The sequence below is a fragment of the Rhopalosiphum padi genome, unplaced genomic scaffold (genome assembly GCF_020882245.1).
Source record: "Rhopalosiphum padi isolate XX-2018 unplaced genomic scaffold, ASM2088224v1 scaffold1, whole genome shotgun sequence".
Taxonomy (NCBI): domain Eukaryota; kingdom Metazoa; phylum Arthropoda; class Insecta; order Hemiptera; family Aphididae; genus Rhopalosiphum; species Rhopalosiphum padi.
Window position 1 is genome coordinate 6,697,679 of NW_026869996.1, and position 6,232 is coordinate 6,703,910.

Below are 6,232 nucleotides of genomic sequence, written 5' to 3' on the forward strand. Positions count from 1 at the left end.
TTTAAGTGAAAATTTCATTTATTTAACTAAAGTGGGAAGATGGTGAATTTTTAAATCTGAGCGGAAATTGAAATATTTTACCCCTAGAACGTTAAATTACGTTTTCTGGTGCACCTATGTGGTTATTAACTTAAATCTAACATATAAAAATTGTATTTAAGTATATTTAATAAAACCATGCAGATTTTAAGTGAAAATTTCATTTATTTAACTAAAGTGGGAAGATGGTGAATTTTTAAATCTGAGCGGAAATTGAAATATTTTACCCCTAGAACGTTAAATTACGTTTTCTGGTGCACCTATTGGGTTATTAACTTAAATCTAATATTTAAAAATTGTAATTTAATATATTTAAAAAAACTCATTAGTTTTAAAGTGAAAATTTCATTTATTTAACTAAAGTGGGAAGATGGTGAATTTTTAAATCTGAGCGGAAATTGAAATATTTTACCCCTAGAACGTGAAATTACAATTTCTGGTGCACCTATGGGGTTATTAACTTAAATCTAATATTTAAAAATTGTAATTTAATATATTTAAAAAAACTCTTTAGTTTTAAAGTGAAAATTTTTTTTATTTAATTGTATTGGGAAAAGGGTCAATTATTAAATCTGAGCGGAAATTGATATATTTTACCCCTAGAACGTTAAATTACGTTTTCTGGTGCACCTATGGGGTTATTAACTTAAATCTAACATATAAAAATTGTAATTTAATATATTTAAAAAAACTCTTTAGTTTTAAAGTGAAAATTTTTTTTATTTAATTGTAGTGGGAAAAGGGTCAATTATTAAATCTGAGCGGAAATTGAAATATTTTACCCCTAGAACGTTAAATTACGTTTTCTGGTGCACCTATGGGGTTATTAACTTAAATCTAATATTTAAAAATTGTAATTTAATATATTTAAAAAAACTCTTTAGTTTTAAAGTGAAAATTTTTTTTATTTAATTGTATTGGGAAAAGGGTCAATTATTAAATCTGAGCGGAAATTGATAAATTTTACCCCTAGAACGTTAAATTACGTTTTCTGGTGCACCTATGGGGTTATTAACTTAAATCTAACATATAAAAATTGTAATTTAATATATTTAAAAAAACTCTTTAGTTTTAAAGTGAAAATTTTTTTTATTTAATTGTAGTGGGAAAAGGGGCAATTATTAAATCTGAGCGGAAATTGATATATTTTACCCCTAGAACGTTAAATTACGTTTTCTGGTGTACCTATGGGGTTATTAACTTAAATCTAAAATATAAAAATTGTATTTAAGTATATTTAATAAAACCATGCAGATTTTAAGTGAAAATTTCATTTATTTAACTAAAGTGGGAAGATGGTGAATTTTTAAATCTGAGCGGAAATTGAAATATTTTACCCCTAGAACGTTAAATTACGTTTTCTGGTGCACCTATGTGGTTATTAACTTAAATCTAACATATAAAAATTGTATTTAAGTATATTTAATAAAACCATGCAGATTTTAAGTGAAAATTTCATTTATTTAACTAAAGTGGGAAGATGGTGAATTTTTAAATCTGAGCGGAAATTGAAATATTTTACCCCTAGAACGTTAAATTACGTTTTCTGGTGCACCTATTGGGTTATTAACTTAAATCTAATATTTAAAAATTGTAATTTAATATATTTAAAAAAACTCATTAGTTTTAAAGTGAAAATTTCATTTATTTAACTAAAGTGGGAAGATGGTGAATTTTTAAATCTGAGCGGAAATTGAAATATTTTACCCCTAGAACGTGAAATTACAATTTCTGGTGCACCTATGGGGTTATTAACTTAAATCTAATATTTAAAAATTGTAATTTAATATATTTAAAAAAACTCTTTAGTTTTAAAGTGAAAATTTTTTTTATTTAATTGTAGTGGGAAAAGGGTCAATTATTAAATCTGAGCGGAAATTGAAATATTTTACCCCTAGAACGTTAAATTACGTTTTCTGGTGCACCTATGGGGTTATTAACTTAAATCTAATATTTAAAAATTGTAATTTAATATATTTAAAAAAACTCTTTAGTTTTAAAGTGAAAATTTTTTTTATTTAATTGTATTGGGAAAAGGGGTCAATTATTAAATCTGAGCGGAAATTGATAAATTTTACCCCTAGAACGTTAAATTACGTTTTCTGGTGCACCTATGGGGTTATTAACTTAAATCTAACATATAAAAATTGTAATTTAATATATTTAAAAAAACTCTTTAGTTTTAAAGTGAAAATTTTTTTTATTTAATTGTAGTGGGAAAAGGGGCAATTATTAAATCTGAGCGGAAATTGATATATTTTACCCCTAGAACGTTAAATTACGTTTTCTGGTGTACCTATGGGGTTATTAACTTAAATCTAAAATATAAAAATTGTATTTAAGTATATTTAATAAAACCATGCAGATTTTAAGTGAAAATTTCATTTATTTAACTAAAGTGGGAAGATGGTGAATTTTTAAATCTGAGCGGAAATTGAAATATTTTACCCCTAGAACGTTAAATTACGTTTTCTGGTGCACCTATGTGGTTATTAACTTAAATCTAACATATAAAAATTGTATTTAAGTATATTTAATAAAACCATGCAGATTTTAAGTGAAAATTTCATTTATTTAACTAAAGTGGGAAGATGGTGAATTTTTAAATCTGAGCGGAAATTGAAATATTTTACCCCTAGAACGTTAAATTACGTTTTCTGGTGCACCTATTGGGTTATTAACTTAAATCTAATATTTAAAAATTGTAATTTAATATATTTAAAAAAACTCATTAGTTTTAAAGTGAAAATTTCATTTATTTAACTAAAGTGGGAAGATGGTGAATTTTTAAATCTGAGCGGAAATTGAAATATTTTACCCCTAGAACGTGAAATTACAATTTCTGGTGCACCTATGGGGTTATTAACTTAAATCTAATATTTAAAAATTGTAATTTAATATATTTAAAAAAACTCTTTAGTTTTAAAGTGAAAATTTTTTTTATTTAATTGTATTGGGAAAAGGGTCAATTATTAAATCTGAGCGGAAATTGATATATTTTACCCCTAGAACGTTAAATTACGTTTTCTGGTGCACCTATGGGGTTATTAACTTAAATCTAACATATAAAAATTGTAATTTAATATATTTAAAAAAACTCTTTAGTTTTAAAGTGAAAATTTTTTTTATTTAATTGTAGTGGGAAAAGGGTCAATTATTAAATCTGAGCGGAAATTGAAATATTTTACCCCTAGAACGTTAAATTACGTTTTCTGGTGCACCTATGGGGTTATTAACTTAAATCTAACATATAAAAATTGTATTTAAGTATATTTAATAAAACCATGCAGATTTTAAGTGAAAATTTCATTTATTTAACTAAAGTGGGAAGATGGTGAATTTTTAAATCTGAGCGGAAATTGAAATATTTTACCCCTAGAACGTTAAATTACGTTTTCTGGTGCACCTATGGGGTTATTAACTTAAATCTAATATTTAAAAATTGTAATTTAATATATTTAAAAAAACTCTTTAGTTTTAAAGTGAAAATTTTTTTTATTTAATTGTATTGGGAAAAGGGTCAATTATTAAATCTGAGCGGAAATTGATATATTTTACCCCTAGAACGTTAAATTACGTTTTCTGGTGCACCTATGGGGTTATTAACTTAAATCTAACATATAAAAATTGTAATTTAATATATTTAAAAAAACTCTTTAGTTTTAAAGTGAAAATTTTTTTTATTTAATTGTAGTGGGAAAAGGGTCAATTATTAAATCTGAGCGGAAATTGAAATATTTTACCCCTAGAACGTTAAATTACGTTTTCTGGTGCACCTATGGGGTTATTAACTTAAATCTAACATATAAAAATTGTATTTAAGTATATTTAATAAAACCATGCAGATTTTAAGTGAAAATTTCATTTATTTAACTAAAGTGGGAAGATGGTGAATTTTTAAATCTGAGCGGAAATTGAAATATTTTACCCCTAGAACGTTAAATTACGTTTTCTGGTGCACCTATGGGGTTATTAACTTAAATCTAATATTTAAAAATTGTAATTTAATATATTTAAAAAAACTCTTTAGTTTTAAAGTGAAAATTTTTTTTATTTAATTGTATTGGGAAAAGGGTCAATTATTAAATCTGAGCGGAAATTGATAAATTTTACCCCTAGAACGTTAAATTACGTTTTCTGGTGCACCTATGGGGTTATTAACTTAAATCTAACATATAAAAATTGTAATTTAATATATTTAAAAAAACTCTTTAGTTTTAAAGTGAAAATTTTTTTTATTTAATTGTAGTGGGAAAAGGGGGCAATTATTAAATCTGAGCGGAAATTGATATATTTTACCCCTAGAACGTTAAATTACGTTTTCTGGTGTACCTATGGGGTTATTAACTTAAATCTAAAATATAAAAATTGTATTTAAGTATATTTAATAAAACCATGCAGATTTTAAGTGAAAATTTCATTTATTTAACTAAAGTGGGAAGATGGTGAATTTTTAAATCTGAGCGGAAATTGAAATATTTTACCCCTAGAACGTTAAATTACGTTTTCTGGTGCACCTATGTGGTTATTAACTTAAATCTAACATATAAAAATTGTATTTAAGTATATTTAATAAAACCATGCAGATTTTAAGTGAAAATTTCATTTATTTAACTAAAGTGGGAAGATGGTGAATTTTTAAATCTGAGCGGAAATTGAAATATTTTACCCCTAGAACGTTAAATTACGTTTTCTGGTGCACCTATTGGGTTATTAACTTAAATCTAATATTTAAAAATTGTAATTTAATATATTTAAAAAAACTCATTAGTTTTAAAGTGAAAATTTCATTTATTTAACTAAAGTGGGAAGATGGTGAATTTTTAAATCTGAGCGGAAATTGAAATATTTTACCCCTAGAACGTGAAATTACAATTTCTGGTGCACCTATGGGGTTATTAACTTAAATCTAATATTTAAAAATTGTAATTTAATATATTTAAAAAAACTCTTTAGTTTTAAAGTGAAAATTTTTTTTATTTAATTGTAGTGGGAAAAGGGTCAATTATTAAATCTGAGCGGAAATTGAAATATTTTACCCCTAGAACGTTAAATTACGTTTTCTGGTGCACCTATGGGGTTATTAACTTAAATCTAACATATAAAAATTGTATTTAAGTATATTTAATAAAACCATGCAGATTTTAAGTGAAAATTTCATTTATTTAACTAAAGTGGGAAGATGGTGAATTTTTAAATCTGAGCGGAAATTGAAATATTTTACCCCTAGAACGTGAAATTACAATTTCTGGTGCACCTATGGGGTTATTAACTTAAATCTAATATTTAAAAATTGTAATTTAATATATTTAAAAAAACTCTTTAGTTTTAAAGTGAAAATTTTTTTTATTTAATTGTATTGGGAAAAGGGTCAATTATTAAATCTGAGCGGAAATTGATATATTTTACCCCTAGAACGTTAAATTACGTTTTCCGGTGCACTTATGGGGTTATTAACTTAAATCTAATATTTAAAAATTGTAATTTAATATATTTAAAAAAACTCTTTAGTTTTAAAGTGAAAATTTTTTTTATTTAATTGTATTGGGAAAAGGGTCAATTATTAAATCTGAGCGGAAATTGATATATTTTACCCCTAGAACGTTAAATTACGTTTTCTGGTGCACCTATGGGGTTATTAACTTAAATCTAACATATAAAAATTGTAATTTAATATATTTAAAAAAACTCTTTAGTTTTAAAGTGAAAATTTTTTTTATTTAATTGTATTGAGAAAAGGGTCAATTATTAAATCTGAGCGGAAATTGATATATTTTACCCCTAGAACGTTAAATTACGTTTTCTGGTGTACCTATGGGGTTATTAACTTAAATCTAAAATATAAAAATTGTATTTAAGTATATTTAATAAAACCATGCAGATTTTAAGTGAAAATTTCATTAATTTAACTAAAGTGGGAAGATGGTGAATTTTTAAATCTGAGCGGAAATTGAAATATTTTACCCCTAGAACGTTAAATTACGTTTTCTGGTGCACCTATGTGGTTATTAACTTAAATCTAACATATAAAAATTGTATTTAAGTATATTTAATAAAACCATGCAGATTTTAAGTGAAAATTTCATTTATTTAACTAAAGTGGGAAGATGGTGAATTTTTAAATCTGAGCGGAAATTGAAATATTTTACCCCTAGAACGTTAAATTACGTTTTCTGGTGCACCTATTGGGTTA